This window comes from Eurosta solidaginis, chromosome 5 (genome assembly GCF_040869045.1).
Source record: "Eurosta solidaginis isolate ZX-2024a chromosome 5, ASM4086904v1, whole genome shotgun sequence".
Classification (NCBI taxonomy): Eukaryota; Metazoa; Arthropoda; class Insecta; order Diptera; family Tephritidae; genus Eurosta; species Eurosta solidaginis.
Genome location: NC_090323.1, coordinates 12490553 through 12510857, shown reverse-complemented (window position 1 = coordinate 12510857; position 20305 = coordinate 12490553). Strand labels below are relative to the sequence as shown.

The window sequence follows — 20305 nt, the reverse complement described above, 5'->3', positions numbered from 1 at the left end:
TAAGGCCGATTTACTTTCGGAGACGTTCGGAAACACGGTCGAATTGCATGATAGCAATTTCGTAACTTTCCCGAAAAAACGCTCTACGATGGATTGCGTGATTGGGCAGATAAATTCAGCGCGTCCCCAATTACCATCACCGCCAAAGAGGTTAAGGATGCCATAGCCAATGCTTAAAAGCCTAGGAAAAGAGGCTTTCAAATATTTAGCACATATCTTCAACCTATCTCGGTCCACCTTTGTTATCCCCGAAAAATGGAAAATGGCCAAGGTGGTCCCGCTCTAAAGCCTGGGAAACCAGCTAGCATAGGAGAGTCATATCGCCCATTATCTCTCTTATCGCCAGTAGCAAAAAAGCTTGAAACCATTTTGCTCTCCAAATTCAAAGCAAGTTTGCAGCTAGCCTGTCATCAGAATGACTTTAGAAAACTTCATAGCACCACCACAGCGCTAAATGCCATTAGCAGCCAGATAAATTGCGGTTCAAATCAAAACCCCCACCATAGAACAGTACTCGTTGCGCTAGACCTATCAAAAGCTTTTGATACTGTCAACCATAGCACGTTACTGCAAGACCTGGAAGGGTCTACCCTTCCCCTATGTTTTAAAAGGTGGACCGCCAATTATCTGGGTGGCCGGCAGGCATCGGTGCAATTTAGAAACGAATCATCAAAATCATGAAGAATTAAACAAGGGGTGCCACAGGGTGGTTTCCTATCCCCACTTTAGTTTAACTTTTACATATCAAAGCTACCTTCGCCACCAGTAAGAGTTACTATCGTTTCCTACGCTGATGACCGATTAAATCATCGGCAACCTTATTTACATCATGGACGTCCCAAATGTCTACCATTTTAAACATCCACGTCAATGGCACTACGCTACCGACTGTCTTTCACCCAAAAATCTTGGGTGTGCCGTTCGATCAGGATCTCAATTTGGTGAGTATTCAGCCGCAATTATACCGAAAATCCAAAGCCGTAATAAAATCCTCATCTCTCTTTCTGGCAGTATTTGTAGAAAAGATAAAGAAACGCTCATTCCCGCTTATAAAGCAATTTGCCTAAAGACTGCTCACTGGAATAGGCCTGCAAAAATACTGCCCTCAGAACCACCACGGTTTGTCTTCTTATGTCCCCAGAACACGATCTACATAAGGAGGCGAAAATACTCCCCATCAGGGAGAGAAATGAAATGTTAACCAAACTCTTCCTGTTGAATACCCAGAAATTTGGGCATCCCAACAGACATCTGACTGATGAGCCAACACCGCCCAGGGGCTTAAGGAGTCAGCCCGGTAAGCATTATGAGGCAATACGGCACCTGTGAGAATATAGCCGTATGAAGCCAAAAAACACAAGCAGGGCCTCAGTGAACTCCACATACAGGCATCGGACCACTATGTCAGGAATTGCACGGCTAATCCTGTACTCAAAGAACAATACCCTAAACTTGCAGAAGAGGAACGCACAATCCCTAGGGAAACGCGAGTCACTCTAACTCAACTTCGATCTGGATACTATAACAGGTTAAACTCTTACCTATCCAGAATCAACCCAGACATACAAAATGTATGCCCTACTTGCAATGTGTCACCACATGACGTTAGAGGATATTGATGACAATTTGTGATTGGTCACACCTATTGGATGGGGCGCAGCACTGCTTCAACAACAACACAAAAGAAAGAAGTACAAACTATCTTGCATTTTTCTTGTGAATCTTATCTGCTTCAAAAAATAAATATACATATTAGGGTGGGTCGATTTATATGGACGAAAGTTAACCGATATCGCGCCATCGATTTTTCGATAGGATTTGGGCTCAGGAAAAAAAGTTCCAGTATGCATACCAAAAAAATTATTTTCGAGCCTGCGAAAGTTCTTTTTTTTTCTTTTTTTCAACTTTCATTTTTAAGTTTTTTTTTTATTCTTTTTTATGACCAACTAAAAAAACTAGAAAGATGTTCATATGTATACCCGTCCGACCTAAAAATGTCCGCTAAAAACGTTGTCGATAACAGTTCTTTGAAAAAAATTTTTAGCGAACATTTTTGGGTCGGACAGGGTATACATGAAATTTAAAAATCAAAGTCGAAAAAACTAAAAAATGTTTTTCTAATTTTTTAGGTATGCGTAGTGGAACTTTTTTTTCCTGAGCCCAAATCCTATCGAAAAATCGATGGCGCGATATCGGTTAATAAATCGACCCAGTCTAAAATATATTGTAACGATTTTTACTGCAATTCCCTTTATTTGCAATCTTCTGCTAACGTTCGTATCGCTAAACTGTTGAATATATATCTCCAATATTGAATAATGGAAAAATTACCTTTATTAAAGTACTTCACAATAACACTTATGCTTTGGAACTAGCTTGCTTAATAACCAAACTGACTGATAGCTTAAATGAAAGTGATTCTCGCCTCTACTGTTGTCGCCTTTTTATACTGTATGATTTCCTCGTTGCATATTTCTAGGCTTTTCTAATTCCAGAACATACTAGTTAGTTATAAATTTCTCAGTTACAACTACAGATATATAATTTTTATAGCTTCTCTCATGCCCCATGCGCTTGCATGTGTGAGCGACACTTCCACAATTATAATTGCATACCTTTAGGAGCAGCTCAGATAAGATATCTGCATGTGTTTGTGCATCTCTTCTCCCCTGCGTGTACGTACATAGGTGTAGACAAAATGATTAAATTATTGATGCGCATTCACGTCACTGCTTAGCATCGGCATAGAGATGGCAGTACCCCTTAGTGTTGCTAACATTCGTAACACTGCCCTCCATTTAAGTCTGATCGTCCCGATCAGACAAATCTCTCGATCTAAACGTTACCAGCATCTTCAAATGTACCACTCTTCTACTTCGTGGTCTCCCAATCGTTTGTATGCGGTAGATGACATCACTGATCCTCTTCACAATTCTGTACGGGCCTTTCCAACTGCACCAAAATTTGGATGGCACACGTTTCCGTCGGTGAGGGTTGTATAACAGTACCAAATCTCCCTCCAAGAAACCTTCCGAATTATTATTCTCATCGTACCTGCGTTTCATCTTACTACTTGTTTGGCCAATGAACTACTTTTAAGAGCTTGCTCTTGACGGATTAACTTTGCATCATCAGTATCGTCTTGACGTTTCACAACAGTAGTGCGCGCTGGCTTGAAACCACTTTTGCATTCTTTCTGAAAATTCTTTCGGTCGTTTTAGTGCGTCCATTAGGGTTTGCCAATGCCAGTGTTTTTCTCGCAGGTACCTTTGGTTTTGATTTATTTGGCCCATTCCATCCATCAACCTTTGCCTTTGACTTTCGTGGCCATTGTCGGGTCTTCTCCACCAGTACTCGATTACTACTGAACCCGTTTTCCAAACTGAAGTTAAGTGGCACATCCTGGTTCTCATAACGCATCACTCTTCTCTGCATATCGATCTTGATGTCATGGTCAACCAAGAAGTCCACTCCCAATATGACTTCATCAACGGTATCCGCCACAACGAATTTGTGTAGAACTCTGACCTTTCCAATCAAGACTTCACATACCACTTCTCCCTGGACTTGGTTATACTCGCCAGTGACCGTACGCAACCTTGCTGTTCAACCTTGTAACGGTTTTACTCTCCTGTTGACCAAGTCAGATCGGATTAAGGAATGAGATGCGCCCGTATCTACAGTTAGTACACGCTCCTTGCAATCCAGCTTTCCTTCGACGGCAACACTGCTCGATTTTCTTCCAATTTGCGAATCAGATATCACAGGAACTTCAATAGCTGGGGCAAGTTTTCGTTCTTTACATCTAACACGCTCTTGCTCATCTCCTCCAGCTTTGCGTTTACGACCACCCACATTGTTGGAACTATTAGGACCAAGATCGCAATGACGTGCAATGTGATCGGGCTTCCTGCATTTGAAGCATTTGATAACTCTTCCACTCGGCTTTTGCGATCCTTTCAGCACCTCCAATATTGCGTCTGCCCACTCGTGCCTTTCTACTTCCACGAGATGAGCTTTGTACTCTGGCTTACTCAAAAGTGAGGCTGTTTCCTGAGTCAGTGCATGCGATACCGTTTCAGCAAATGTTAGCTTTGGATTCGCATATGTAGCCCGCTTCGTTTCCATATCTCGTATGCCATTTATGAAGGTCTGGATTTTTACCCTTTCAGTGTATTCCACGGGTGCGTCCGCATTTGCAAGATGAGCCAATCTTTCAATATCTGAAGCAAACTCCTGCAATGTCTCATTTGCTTTTTGGTAGCGGTTTTGCAACTCTATTTGGAATATCTGTTTTCTATGCTCGCTTCCATAACGTCGTTCTACAGCAGCGACCAATAAGCATAACTGTTCCGTTCCTACTCTGGAATCGTCTGTAAGATTTCCGCTGCAGGCCCTTTCAATGCCACGAACAATGCAGCAACTTTATCTTCCGCATTGCAGTTGTTCACTGCTGCAGTCTTCTCAAACTGTAGCTTGAAGACCTGGAAAGGAACAAAACCGTCAAAGGATGGTGTTTTTATCTTTGGATTACTCGTTGAAACTGCTGGGCAATTCAGTTGCAACTGCTCGATACGTCCTCCCAAAGCAATCACCTCGGCCTCGATTTTTTCCTCAAACTGTAAAATTTTTGTATCTTGCGCCTCCAACTTCGAGGAAATACGTCCTTCTTGCTCTTCCAGTTGAGCAGAGATCTGCGATGATATCTGTGCTGAAATTTGCGTCGACATTTCGGATATTCGTGCCTCTTGTGCTTCAATCTTCGCTGTTATACGGATCTCCTGCGATTCCAGCTGAGATGACTTTTGCGACGACATTTCGGATATACGCGTTTCTTGTGCTTCAATCTTCGATGTTATTTCAGATGACATTTCTGCAATACGTGTCTCCTGTGATTCCATCTTGGATGACATATATGTCTTCTGTTCTTCCAGTTGAGATGACACTTGCGACGACATTGATGTTACTGTTGATGTTTGTGCAGATATTGCAGCCGATATCATGTTCAAGTCTGTGCTCGTAATTGTCTGCGATGTTCCATTTTTCTCTTCAACCTTATTCTTTATTTACACGTCTCAAAACAGATAAATCTAATTAAGTGTAGCCATTGTATTTTCATTAAAAATATATTCACTGTACATGTGTCAACTTAATAACGCACTTTGCAAATACATATGGGCAAGTCCTTGGTAATGGACGCGACATTCGCACGCATTTCAATGTGCATAAAAGAGAAAATGAGCAGCGGGCTGAGCGGATATTACAATATTTGAAGCAACAATTGTGTGTATCTCAAATATTTAAGTACATAGTATATATGTATTTAAGTACATATATATGTGAAAGTATGCAAAACTTAAAGAAGCTAAGGGGAGAGACAGAAGGTGAAATAAAGACCCAATGCCCGTAATTTTTCGAAATCTGATATGGATACAAGATTAAGTACGGTTACGGACGCGACTATTATTTCTCAATGAATTACACTATAAGAAAATTGGTATTGGTTGAGGTTAAAGTTGAGTGCATATACTGACAGATTTGATCGGACAGACTGATTGGTTTTGGGAATTATCAATATATGCAATGTCACAGTTGACATTATGAAAACTATTTTGCCATGTGACTATATTTTCTTATGACCCAACATCCAAGACGCACCAGATCAATATCCATCATCATCGATAATACTTCCCAAAACCTTCAGAGAATGTCTTTATTGTAACTACAAAGGGTGGTGGTACACTACCAGATCTATATTGCCAGACCTCGGGTGCAAACCATCGTTTACGATACTAGTCCAAGTTTTCTTGGAGAAGTAAGTGAGCTGGATCTTTCGACCCGCTACTTGACAACCACGACACTCTCGCACTTTCGATCAGTCAATTCGGAAAGTAGTGTCGGAGTAAGCGGCCCTTTATTAGCGTGCCAAATCTGGCGTAACGGTATGAGGTGGGTTTTGTCTAAGGCTGGGGTAACGCTCAGTCAATCCAGAGTCGAGTAAAGGTCCCACAAACCCCTACTGAATAAATACACGATATTTATGTGTTACGAACACACGCACACACGGCTGGAGATATTAGGCGGACAGCAGCTTTCCGTCGCAAGATGGCGAGGGGGCGGAGCGTCGACTAACGGAGGTTCGGTAGGGCGGCTGAACGGGCGGGTAACGGACGGACTGGTACGGCGGTACGGAGGCAGCGGCGGGATAGAAGCAACGGCTTAACTGCGGTAGGATGGCAAGCGGCCAACGGTCGTCGTCGCAGTGGCGGGACGGATGCAGCGGCTTAACGGCGGTAGGATGGCGGACGGCCAACGGTCGTCGTCGCAGTGGCGGGACGGATGCAGCGGCTTAACGGCGGTAGGATGGCGGACGGCCAACGGTCGTCGTCGCAGTGGCGGGACGGATGCAGCGGCTTAACGGCGGTAGGATGGCGGACGGCCAACGGTCGTCGTCGCAGTGGCGGGACGGATGCAGCGGCTTAACGGCGGTAGGATGGCGGACGGCCAACGGACGTCGTAGTAGCGGCGTGACGGATGCAGCGGCTTAACGGCGGTAGGGTGGCGAACGGCCAACGGTCGTCGTAGCAGCGGCGTGACGGATGCAGCGGCTTAACGGCGGTAGGATGGCGAACGGCCAACGGTCGTCGTAGCAGCGGCGGCACCAGAGGGGCGACGATGCGGCGGTGGGCTACGGAGCGCGTACCAGGGCCGTGGTGAGAGGAGAGATGGGCTGGCGACGGGGTTTACCTGGACAGCGGCTGCGTGTTCCGGGCGGGATAGAATGGGCGTACCAGCGGACTTGTATTGGTCGGTCGGTCGGCTTCGGCAGGATCGGGCTGATCGAACGTCTTCGGCAGGCTCGGTAATCGGCGGGGTCAGTCACCTGTGGGAGAAACTGCGAGGACTCGGGTTAGTGCTGGTTTCACCGCTGGACACCCCCGCCTCCCTACTTGCACACTAGTAGAAGGTGCGTAAGGGGGGTGGGGTTGTACCAGCCGAGGCGCCGTGGGTCGACCCGTGGCGGAGGGGAAGTGCACCTTAACGGCACAGCGGTAGCCCCTTGTGCGCACGCATCGGCTCACGGCCGAAACCAGAGCTGCGGAGAGGGGGTCGTGCGGTCGTTCGGGCGGCGAGTCATTCCTTACCAGACCAGGACGACGGAGGGAAGGGTAGTCCGAAGACACCACTCGCGTCATCCTGGTGCAGCAGGGGGTGACTCGCGCCACGGCCGCACCCTCTTCTCCCCAGCTAACTAGAGGGAGTGGTTCCTCCGCTCCGGCCAGCCTACTAAAATCAGAGCTGAGGGGGGAGGTGGTTATTTGGCCATTAAGGCAGCGGGCCGCTCAACACCAGGGTGGGCGACGGAGGGAAGGATAGTCCGAAGACACCACTCGCGTCGTCCAGCCCAGGTGAAGGGTGACTCGCGCCATGACAGCGCCCCTTCCGCTCAGTCCGAGCCGCGGGGGAGGGGGGTTATTTGGTCATTAAGGCAGCGGGCCGCTCAACACCAGGGTGGGCGACGGAGGGAAGGATAGTCCGAAGACACCACTCTCGTCGTCCAACTCTGGTGGAGGGTGACCCGCGCCATGACAGCGCCCCCTTCCACTCGGCTAGCTAGCCGGAGTGGCACTTTTGTCTTTAAAAAGACAACCACTCCCGCTGGCTCACCTGCGAGGACTGAATTGCAAAAATGCAAATTCAATGTTTATATGGGTGGTGCCGCAAACTGGTTGAGAAGTCAACGCATCATTATTGTGCTTTTTCATTCGTTTGCTATCAGTGGTTGTTGACTATGCTATACAAGTGGTTTTTGGCTATGCTATAGAAACTGGTTGAGAAGTCAACGCACCATTATTGTGCCTTTTCATTGGTTTGCTATTAGTGGTTGTTGACTATGCTATACAAGCATAAGTACAAGTGGTTTATTGTAACGCTACGTTACAGTCCCCCTCCCACTTCGGTTGACGGAAAGCTGCGGTGGGGAAAGATGGATCTCCAGGCATGGCCTAGGTCTTGTGCCGGTGTGCATGTGGGCGAAGCACTTTATTTAAAAAAAAAATTTTTTTTCCAAAGATATACAGAGTCATTCCACTTATATCTAACAGAGTTAATGTTATTGTAATTGTTTAAAAAAAATGTTCCACTGTTTTGTTGTTGTTTTTTTTTTTTTTTTTTTTTTTTTTTTTTTTTTTTTTTTTTTGTCGGGGGTGGAGTCGTACTAAACTGTGTCCGTTGTCGTACTTCTCTTGTTCCCCTTTTAATGTTATGTAGATATGTATGTATTTATATATATATATATTTATTTATTTTTTTTTTTTTTTTTTTTTTTTTTTTGTGAAAATAATTTACAATTCATTTCTGACTTAAATCTAACAAGTTTTTGTAGAAGGTATGAAAATATAAAAATATAAAAAAGAAATGCGGCGGCCTCTTCTCTTGCTGTCTCATTCGACTTGTACCATTCGGTTGATTCCCATCAGCGAGACTTTCGCCCGGTTCTCGCCCATCATCTTCACCTTGACGCGCTGGTTCTTATAATAGAATTTCCAGCACTTTTTGCTCAGTTTTGTCGGGCGTTTTAGTTTTAGTTCCCCGAACAATTGTTCGGGATCGGGGTGCCCCTCTTCGCATGACGTTTTCTTTGTTTCGATGTATTCGGTGTCGCCCCGTCCCTGTGGCTCTGGTTGTGGGTCTTCTTTTATGGCCATTAGTTGCTCTATTGGTGGCCCATGAAAAATTTGGATTCTCTGAATCTTCGGTTTGTTTGCCGGCCACACTGTTGCCTCAAACGGCGGGCGCCACGGGCGTATCGGTTTCGGTGAGTCCGGTGGTGTGGGTTGCCGCTGTTTTCGACTCATTGTTGGACGGTTGGTTCCTGCAATGAGTGAGCAAAACGAGGGTTGTTTAGAATTTGTACGGCTTTAAATCTTGCAAGTGCGCGTGTTGCTGCTTTGTTTGCCCCGGGTGGCCTACTTTCACCGTGTTCGTGGAAACATATTCCATCACCAAATATGGGCCGGAAAATTTTGGTGCTAACTTCTGGGCGAATTTGTCGGCCGCGGATGAGAGTGGGTGGTCCCTTTTCATCACCTGCTCGCCTATGCGTGGCTTCCATTGCCGTCTGCGTAAGTCGTAGTGTTTTTTCTGTTGCTTTGAAGCTTTGGCTAGGTGCCCTTTTATCTCGTCCCATAACTTGGTGATGGACGGTGGTACGGTTGGTGGCTCTGCTGGTACTGCTCCCTCCGTACGCACTTGCTGCGGTGCTGTAAGGTCTCTACCGAAGTTGATTTCTGCTGCTGATGCTGTTGTCGACTCGTGGCTAGCCGTGTTTATCGCGAATGCTATTTGCGGAATCTCCTGGTCCCAGGTGCGGTGGTCGTCCTTGCATCGCTGAGCTATCATGGTTTTCACGACTCGGTTGGTTCGCTCGGTGGGGTTTTCGTGCGGGGCGTAAGCTGCCGTAAACTTGTGATCGATGCGGTGGTCGTTCAAAAACGCTGCTAATGCCTTCCCGACGAATTGTTTACCATTGTCGGTGAGGAAGGTTTTCGGGCAGCCAAATCGGTATATGACTCTTTCTTGGAGTGCTTTGATTACGCTTGTCGTTGTCGCTTGGCGCACTGGGATCAACTCCACCCACTTGGAGAATTTATCCACCATGACAAGGAGACAAGTATTTCCTTGCTTGGAACGGGGCAGTGGTCCCACGAAGTCAGCGGTTACTATTTCCCACGGCCGTGATGATTGCATGGTTGCCATCAATCCTGCTGGGCGTCTTTGCTCGACTTTGTATTCTGCGCATCTGATACACTTCCGTACGTGTTTGAGAACATCGCGGAACATCCCGGGCCAGTAATAGTTCTGTTGCGCTCTCTTAAGCGTCTTCTTCACCCCGAGATGTCCGGCGGCGGCGGCGTCATGGACTTCTTGTAGTACGTCCTTTCGTCGGTCGGCTGGGATGCACAGCTTCCATTGCGGTGACCGCGAGAGTTGATTTCTCGGGGAAATGTGGCGGAAGAGTCGGTTATCGACGATCTGGTAATCTGGATGTGCTTGAGGTTTTTCCCGCACCTGTCTTGCTTTCCTCTCGTGCCAGTCGTTTGTTCCGTTGGTTATGGTGTACAAAATGTCGTCATCGGCGTGTTGGAGCGGGCAGCGGGAGAGTGCGTCGGCTACCACGTTCTGTGCTCCTTTTCGGTATTCTATCTCGAAATTATATTGTTGCAATTCCAGTGCCCATCTTGCCAGACGTCCAGAGGGGTTCTGGAGCGAGTGCAGCCATTTTAGTGAGTGGTGGTCGGTGATGACGGTGAAGTGATACCCCTCCAGGTACGGTCTCATCTTACGGATACCCCATAGCACGGCTAGGCATTCCTGTTCGGTGGCCGAGTATCGCTTTTCCAGCTGGGTTAGGCTTCGGCTGGCGTAAGCTACTACGTTCTCGTGGTCGGAATGGCGTTGATAGAGCACGACGCCCAGGCCCTCTCCGCTCGCGTCGGTCTGGAGAAAAAACGGTCGAGAGAAGTCCGGACAACAAAGTATTGGCGCGCTGGAAAGCTTATCCTTGAGTGCTTTGAAAGCGTGATTTTGTTGCGCCTCCCATTTCCAGACTTGTCCCTTTTTCAGCAGTTGGTTAAGCGGCGCGGCGAGCGTAGAGAAGTCGGCCACGAAGCGGCGGTACCACGACGCGAGTCCAAGAAAACGGCGGAGCTCTTTGAGCGTTTTCGGTGCGGGCATCTCTTGTACAGCGGATACTTTTGCTGGATCGGTGTGAATTCCTTTCGAACTGATGACGTGTCCTAGGTAATGGAGTTGTTGCTGGACGAAGCTGCACTTTTCGAAGTTTACTTGCATCCTGTGTCTTTGTAGGCGCTCGAACACTTCCCTCAAGATCGCCAAGTGTTCTTCGAAGGTATCTCCCAATACGATGATATCGTCCAGGTAGGCGAAAACTTTTGGTTGGAGTTCGGGCCCAAGTATCGAATCCAGAGCGCGTTGAAAGGTAGCCGGAGCAGAGTGTAGGCCAAATGGCATGACTTTCCACTGGAACAACCCTCTGCCAGGAACTGTAAATGCGGTGTATGGTCGGGATGCTCTGGCGAGCGGGATTTGCCAGTAGCCGTTCTTCAAGTCAATGGTCGAGATGAATTTCGCCTCTTTCAGCTGGTCGAGAATGGCTCCAATTTGCGGCAACGGGTAAGCGTCTGGTTCGCTGGCGGCGTTGAGCTGACGGTAATCTATGCACATCCTCCACGTGCCCTGTTTTTTGGCGGACTAGCACGATTGGCGAGCTGTACGCGCTTCGTGATGGTTCTATTCTTCCTCCGGCTAATAACTCGTCTACCTCTTCGTTGATTACTTGTTGCATGGCCGGGTTGCGGGGGTAGTATCGTTGCTTCAGCGGTCGGTTGTGTTTGAGACGAATCGTATGCTCGGCTGCAGTGCTCGGTCCGATGATTTCGCCAAACCGCTTTTGGTGATGCGCCAGGAAGTTTCCCAGTTCCGTGTTTTGTTCGTCGCTCAGGTGTTCTCGGCTCGTCAATGCACATAGCGTATCCAGTTCGGGTGCTCTCTTGGTCACGGTGGCCTCTAGTGGCTGGCCATCCAGCGTGAGGATGATTCCCCTCTTTCTTAGGAAGTCCATTCCGAGGATTACCTGTTCGGCCAAGTTTGGGATAACGGACAGCATCGCGTCTGTGGCTCGTCCTTGATACACAATCCTTGCCGGGTAGGAATTTGAGGTAAAGACGCACGTTTGGTCTGCCAGCTGGATACTTCGCTTGTTGGGGCGTGCCTTGATGTTGTTCTTTTCTAGGTGTTTCCGTACGGTGTCATCTACATAGGATAGGGTGGCGCCGGTGTCCACTAGTGCGCGCACGCTCATGTCCTCGATGACCACTGGTATATAGAATCGGCCATCTACTTGTGGTTTTGCGGTTGATTTGCTGGCGGGTGGTTCCCTCGGCTTCTCTGGTCGGACGTACGGTGCTTGGCGGCTTCCTTTAATAGCGTTGGACGGCGTTCGGGATGCGTTCTCGGTAATTGGGCTAGTCGGAGGGCATGGGCAGTCCCTGGAGAGGATGTTGTCTTGGCCACACCGGGAGCAGAACTTCCTCCAGGGGCCCTTACATTGGAAGCGGTGGTGTCCGCGTTCCTTGCAGCGCCAACAGCACTCTTTGCTGTCGTATTCCATGGGTAGGTGGTATAGGCTGTGGGCCACCATTTTTCCCTGTTTCGCTTCCTCGCCTCTTAACAGCTCATACTCTTCCGTTAGCTCCAGGAGCTCCTCGATCGTCCTAACCTCGCTGCGTTTGACGAAAAGGCGGTATTCCACGCGTAGACCATCATAGATCCGTTCGAGGTGATTCTCTTCGCACATCGTCGGGTGTTGGCGGATCAGCGTTTCCAGTGCGAGGATGTAGTCCTTGGCCTTCTCTCGGCCTTGCTGTTTGCGTTGTCGGATGGCCTCTTCCAATTGTCGTATGTGTCGCTTAGGTAGAAAAAAATTTTGCACCTCCCTCCGCAGATCGCTCCAGCGGTGTATGTGTTGCTTACGGACGCGGTACCATTGCAGTGCCTTCCCACGTAGAAGCTCCGGCAGTGTTGGGAGGAGTCGGTCGACGGGGATGCGGTAGCATTCGGCAAGCTCCTCTATCCTCTCAAGAAATTCGTGCAGTGACTCCTCCCCTGAAAAGTGCAAGTCCCAGCGGCGAACGGTATTCATAAGTTCACCGTCGCTCATTTCGTCTCGTTTCGGTAATGCGTTCTCTCCCTTTCCTCCGTGCGGCTGTGGGCTGTGGATCTGGATTGAAGGGATCGGATTTGTTGTTGGCTGGGGTAGCGTAGCGAACTTCCCCTCTTCCTCGTTCACTTCTCGTTCCAGCTCTTTCAACAGGTCTTCACTGGATTTCCTGGCGCGTTTCGCTCGCACGTAAGTACTCAGGGCGCGACGCAGCTCGGCTACGGTTTGGCCTTCCACGTCGATTCGGTGTTCCTTACACTCCTCGATCAGCTTCTCCTTCCTAAGTAGGTAGATCCAATTGAGTGAGTCGGTGTTCAGCAGCGTGCCTTCCGGAGCCTGTGTGTGTGTTGTTTCTAGCGATGTGTTCGTTGAACCCGCCCCGGCAGTGTTGGTGGTGGTTGCAGTTGTTTTTCCACGGTCATCTGCGGAGGAGGGTCCCTGCTCGGGCGCCATTTATGAGGTGGGTTTTGTCTAAGGCTGGGATAACGCTCAGTCAATCCAGAGTCGAGTAAAGGTCCCACAAACCCCTACTGAATAAATACACGATATTTATGTGTTACGAACACACGCACACACGGCTGGAGATATTAGGCGGACAGCAGCTTTCCGTCGCAAGATGGCGAGGGGGCGGAGCGTCGACTAACGGAGGTTCGGTAGGGCGGCTGAACGGGCGGGTAACGGACGGACTGGTACGGCGGTACGGAGGCAGCGGCGGGATAGAAGCAACGGCTTAACTGCGGTAGGATGGCAAGCGGCCAACGGTCGTCGTCGCAGTGGCGGGACGGATGCAGCGGCTTAACGGCGGTAGGATGGCGGACGGCCAACGGTCGTCGTCGCAGTGGCGGGACGGATGCAGCGGCTTAACGGCGGTAGGATGGCGGACGGCCAACGGTCGTCGTCGCAGTGGCGGGACGGATGCAGCGGCTTAACGGCGGTAGGATGGCGGACGGCCAACGGTCGTCGTCGCAGTGGCGGGACGGATGCAGCGGCTTAACGGCGGTAGGATGGCGGACGGCCAACGGACGTCGTAGTAGCGGCGTGACGGATGCAGCGGCTTAACGGCGGTAGGGTGGCGAACGGCCAACGGTCGTCGTAGCAGCGGCGTGACGGATGCAGCGGCTTAACGGCGGTAGGATGGCGAACGGCCAACGGTCGTCGTAGCAGCGGCGGCACCAGAGGGGCGACGATGCGGCGGTGGGCTACGGAGCGCGTACCAGGGCCGTGGTGAGAGGAGAGATGGGCTGGCGACGGGGTTTACCTGGACAGCGGCTGCGTGTTCCGGGCGGGATAGAATGGGCGTACCAGCGGACTTGTATTGGTCGGTCGGTCGGCTTCGGCAGGATCGGGCTGATCGAACGTCTTCGGCAGGCTCGGTAATCGGCGGGGTCAGTCACCTGTGGGAGAAACTGCGAGGACTCGGGTTAGTGCTGGTTTCACCGCTGGACACCCCCGCCTCCCTACTTGCACACTAGTAGAAGGTGCGTAAGGGGGGTGGGGTTGTACCAGCCGAGGCGCCGTGGGTCGACCCGTGGCGGAGGGGAAGTGCACCTTAACGGCACAGCGGTAGCCCCTTGTGCGCACGCATCGGCTCACGGCCGAAACCAGAGCTGCGGAGAGGGGGTCGTGCGGTCGTTCGGGCGGCGAGTCATTCCTTACCAGACCAGGACGACGGAGGGAAGGGTAGTCCGAAGACACCACTCGCGTCATCCTGGTGCAGCAGGGGGTGACTCGCGCCACGGCCGCACCCTCTTCTCCCCAGCTAACTAGAGGGAGTGGTTCCTCCGCTCCGGCCAGCCTACTAAAATCAGAGCTGAGGGGGGAGGTGGTTATTTGGCCATTAAGGCAGCGGGCCGCTCAACACCAGGGTGGGCGACGGAGGGAAGGATAGTCCGAAGACACCACTCGCGTCGTCCAGCCCAGGTGAAGGGTGACTCGCGCCATGACAGCGCCCCTTCCGCTCAGTCCGAGCCGCGGGGGAGGGGGGTTATTTGGTCATTAAGGCAGCGGGCCGCTCAACACCAGGGTGGGCGACGGAGGGAAGGATAGTCCGAAGACACCACTCTCGTCGTCCAACTCTGGTGGAGGGTGACCCGCGCCATGACAGCGCCCCCTTCCACTCGGCTAGCTAGCCGGAGTGGCACTTTTGTCTTTAAAAAGACAACCACTCCCGCTGGCTCACCTGCGAGGACTGAATTGCAAAAATGCAAATTCAATGTTTATATGGGTGGTGCCGCAAACTGGTTGAGAAGTCAACGCATCATTATTGTGCTTTTTCATTCGTTTGCTATCAGTGGTTGTTGACTATGCTATACAAGTGGTTTTTGGCTATGCTATAGAAACTGGTTGAGAAGTCAACGCACCATTATTGTGCCTTTTCATTGGTTTGCTATTAGTGGTTGTTGACTATGCTATACAAGCATAAGTACAAGTGGTTTATTGTAACGCTACGTTACAACGGGACTACCAATGTTCATCGAGTAAGCCACAACTCTTAAATCTACTGTTTTCAGAAAACTATCCCATTCATTGCCGTACATCGAAGGTTATAACTCCTGTCTGGTTACTACTTACGCTTATGTCACGCGCTTTGATTTCAATTGTTCTGGCGCTCAAATGCTGACTCTAGCCTAGCGCGTTGTTATGACCGGCTTGTATAACCAGCTTTATGGTCAATTTAGATGTGGCGCTACTAATCTCATCCAATCCGCTGCTCCCACTATCCCTAATTGTTGTTGAACACGATCATCCCACGATAGAGAAAATCTTAAACACGACAGGTTTTAAACTTCTCTTTCTAACGCTTCCCTACTATCTTGGTACCGAAAGCTACAGCGACTAACCCCTCAGACCATCTGTGTGTGTGTCCTATTTTAGCTCATAAATTCTGTGTTTTTACTTAGTGGGGGTATATTGCACCTTTACCTGATCTTGGAGTGACTAAGTTCTATTTCAGCATTTGACAAAGCATCCAATTCACACCGTCACCATTTCTTCCAGATAACCAACTCCAATTGGTAGAACCAAGGGCGATCAAGGTTTCCTTAATTTGTCTCTCCCAATCCAGGGAAAATTCCCCTCGCTTTGCTATCAAAGATGAAAATCGATAGAAATACTTAAATACGTATATCCACACACATTACCTCCCAACACCATTCCCACCGTACATAAGGGCAAGCGTTGAAAGTGTGCCTGCTCAGTGCTCACTTCACATTTGTATTTGGTTGACAACAAAGATTGTCTAGGCTGGCATTTATTTCTCACTTTGTTCTGGTTCCCAGGTAGACGAAGTCCTGCATAGTTCTGAATTTCTATCCATCGACAGCTACGTGGCTGACATGGCGGCAAGGCGCTGTTTCTTTATTTGTTGGCAGAAAGTACTTGCTCTCGTTTATGACAAGACTCATTTTTTTCGCAGCTCCAACCAAGCCCAAAAGACAGAACTTACGAAGTGTTCATAAAGGCTAGTGATAACCACCAGCACTCGCCGCAATTGTACACGTCAGTTTGTTTCTTTTGTTAAGTATCCTGCAGCTAATATGGGAGACATTCATGCAAAGCGACAGTTTCACACTACAGGTTGAATGACTACCTTCGAACTGGTGGTAGTCGGGTGACAGGTGGTAGGCACAGTTGTACCATCAACACTAAGTCCGAGGTCTATAGATTTAATTAATCAGTTAAGAGCATCGATTATCTTAGAACCGCATGCAACTCAACCAGCAAGAAACATGTTCAAAAAGTCGTAAGCATCGCAATGTTGAAAGTGTCAGTTGGAAGCACTTCGAGGGCACATAATTAAAATTAGTACCGTATCTTAATGCGAGAGTTCTGTACTGGTACGAAACTAATGCGATTCGCAGCATATACCCTTCTTTTAAATACTGTTCGCCCGGTTTGACGCGTCGTACTTACGGTATGCTTACATACATACGTATGTACCTATTTTTAGATAAAGTTTGAGTTTTGAACAGCTTCACTTGATAAAAGAGAAGGAGAAATATCTATAGGATGATTTTTATATTTAGTTTATATTGTAACAAATTTGTGAAACTCCGCTTATTTTACACCTTCTACTAACGTTCGTATCGCTAAACTGTTGAATAAATAACTCTAATATTCAATAATGCAAAACGGCCTTTATTAGAGTACTTCACAATAACACTGATACTGCACAACTGATAGCTTGCTTAAATCAAACTAATTCCATGATTGCTCAGCTTGCGCTCTTTTATACTCTTCGGTTTCCTCGTTCGCATACTTCTAGGCGTTTCTTCTTCTAGAATTTACTAGATCACTGAAGATTGTATACTTTGGTGAGTATCTCAGAAATATGCATGTGTATGTGTGAGAACTACTTTGCTGATAATTGCATGCTTTTGTGAGTACCTCTCCGCTGCTGTATGTATATATGTGTAGACATAATGATTGATTTGTTTATGTAGATACAAGTGAATGCCTAGTATCGGCTTAGCAAGACTAAGGCATACTATCATTCGTCACAATATTTTTATTATATAGCCATGACTGTACTTACTTTTATGAAATCAGGGCAGTGCATTGGAATTTGTTTATAAGCATTATTATTACGTGTAAATGGAACTAGGAATTGTATAATAATCAGAAAAGAAATTTGCAACAAAAATATTTTCTTTCGTGTTCAATCAAATTGTCAACCCAAGCGCTGCCTATGAACAGAGAAACCGAATAGCTACCTACCAATAAGCCGAATCCTTTAACAAGGAGGATTCCTTTTGAAATACTTGTTCCAGCTAATGTCCGCTAGAAATCTTAGTCGGTAGGGGTTTGGTTGGGTTTTCCAAGTTTCCTTGATTGCAATTACAGTCTTTTTTACTGTGGGTTAGAACACATTTTTACGAAAACCTTTTTATATTGTTCTGTTATATTATAAGCGCAAAACATAAAACAGATCAAAATATGTGTATAGTTTATTTGTTTATAAGTATATGAACCGCATTTACCCAACATTCCTTCGCTCACCAGTTTATAAGGTATTTATTCATTTTACCTGTTTGAACACAAAGGCCCTGCATTGAGTTGCAATGTCAAGCAGTTTCTTGGAAAGATCAGTTTCCATAATGAAGTGTTAAAGTATTTTTAAATGGTGATCACTTATTGAGTCAAATTCTTTTAACGTCAAAACAAAATACCTAGGTTGCGCAGAAAAAAAATTCCATTTAAAGTAACTTTATTTTTACAGGTTTTATGAAATATTTCCCAAAAAGAAACCTAAAACTGCTGGCAACTAAAGTGTGCTGTAACTCTTTCCTTTTTTTTTTATTGCTTATTTATACGTTTGTTTTGTCAGATTGCCAAATGTAGCAGCAACAAGTAAGGAAGGCTAAGTTCGGGTGTAACCGAACATTAAATACTCAGCTGAGAACTTTGGAGAAAAAATAAGGGAAAATCACCATGTAGGAAAATGAACCTAGGATAACCCTGGAATGTGTTTTTATGACATGGGTATCAAATGGCAGGTATTAAAGAGAATTTTAGTGGAGGGAGTGGGCCATAGTTCTATAGGTGGACGCCATTTCGGTATATCGCCATAAAGAAGGACCAGGGGTCACTCTAGAATGTGTTTGTACGATGTGGGTATCAATTGAAAGGCTTTAAAGAGTATTTTAAAAGGGAGTGGGCCATAGTTCTATAGGTGGATGCCATTTCGGGATATCGCCATAAAGGTGGACCAGGGGTGCCTCTAGAATGTGTTTGTACGATATGGGTATCAAACGAAAGGTGGTAATGAGTATTTCAAAACGGAGTGGGCCTTAGTTCTATATGTGGACGCCTTTTCGAGATATCGCCATAAAGGTGGACCAGGGCTGACTGTAGAATGTGTTTGTACGATATGGGAATCAAATGAAAGGTGTTAATGAGGATTTTAAAAGGGTGTTAATGAGTATAGAATGAAAATCATACTCTACAAGTCACTTATCGTACCCGTCCTGCTCTATGGGTCAGAAGCATGGACCATGACAACAGCAGATGAAGCGGCTTCGGGAGTATTCGAGAGAAAAGTTTTTCGAAAGATTTATGGACCTCTACGCGTTGGCGATGGCGAGTACCGAAGACGATTTAATGATGAGCTGTACGAGCTATACGCAGACATCAACATAGTCCAGCGAATTAAAACGCAGCGGCTGCGCTGGCTAGGCCATGTTATGCGAATGAAAGATGATGATCCGGCCAAGAAAGTGTTTCTATCGGAACCCGCCTATGGAAGCAGAGTTAGAGGGCGGCCCCCACTCCGTTGGAAGGACCTGGTGGAAAACAACTTAAACTCCCTTGGTGTGACCAATTGGCGCCGGTTGGCGGAGCGAAGGAGCGACTGGCGCGCCTTGTTGGACGGCCATAACCGTTTAGACGGTTAAGCGCCAATTAAGTAAGTAAGTTAATGAGTATTTTAAAAGGGCGTGGGCCTTAGTTCTATAGGTGGACGCCTTTTCGAGATATCGCCATAAAGGTGGACCAGGGGTGACTCTATAATGTGTTTGCACGATATGGATATCAAATTAAATGTATTAATGAGGGTTTTAAAATTGAGTGGCCCTTAGTTGTATATGTGAAGGCGTTTTCGAGATATCGACCAAAATGGCGACCAGGGTGACGCAGAACATCATCTGTCGGGTACCACTAATTTTGAAATTTTCTTTAATTTTTGTATTTTGTTGCGCCATGTCATTACTGGAGTTGTATATTGACATAATCTACTTATATTCTGCAAAAATATTAAATTTTTTGTTAAAATTTGACTTTTAAACAAAATTTTTTTAAAGTACGCAATTCATCCGATTTTGCTAATTCTTATTTAGCGCATATGTAGTAATAGGAGTAACGTTCCTGCCAAATTTCATCATGATGTCTTCAACGACTGCCAATTATAGCTTGCAAAACTTTTAAATTACCTTCTTTTAAAAGTAAGGAATGCCACGCCCATTGTCCAAAATTTTACTAATTTTCTATTCTGCGTCATATGGTCAACCCATCTACCAAATTTCATCCCTTTATCCGTCTTTGGTAATTAATTATCGCACTTTTTCGGTTTTTCGAAATTTTCGATATCGAAAAAGTGGGTGTGGTTATAGTCCGATATCGTTCATTTTAAGCGATCTGAGACGAGTGCCCAGGAACCTTAATACCAAATTTCATCAAGATACCTAAAAATTTACTCAAGTTATCGTGTTAACGGGCAGACGGACGGACGGACGGACATGGCTCAATCAAATTTTTTTTCGTATAAAAATTGTTTAATACCTGCAGAACAGAACACAAATCAACCGATTTACATCGTCAAAGCCTGCACTTAGTTGCTGTAAATGAAGGTGTTACACATATACATAGTTTCTTTGTTTATACAACGATTTATATTTATTGGTTTTAAAGTTTATTGCTTTTACCTTAAACCAGGCATTGGTATGCAGAAAATATGTATTAAGTCGTTTAAATTCTTTAACTTAGTAGATCTTGATTGGATTGAAATTTGTTTGAGGTATCAAAATATGACTTCTTGGCGCTCATGCTTCAATAAACAGCTAACAAGTA

At 46.9% G+C, this 20305-nt stretch overlaps 1 long non-coding RNA gene across 1 annotated transcript in view; it reads left to right on the top strand.

The window, feature by feature from the left end:
* Positions 1–20305, top strand: part of LOC137253842 (uncharacterized) — a 297293-nt gene that overhangs the window by 85698 nt on the left and 191290 nt on the right. The window lies entirely within an intron of this gene.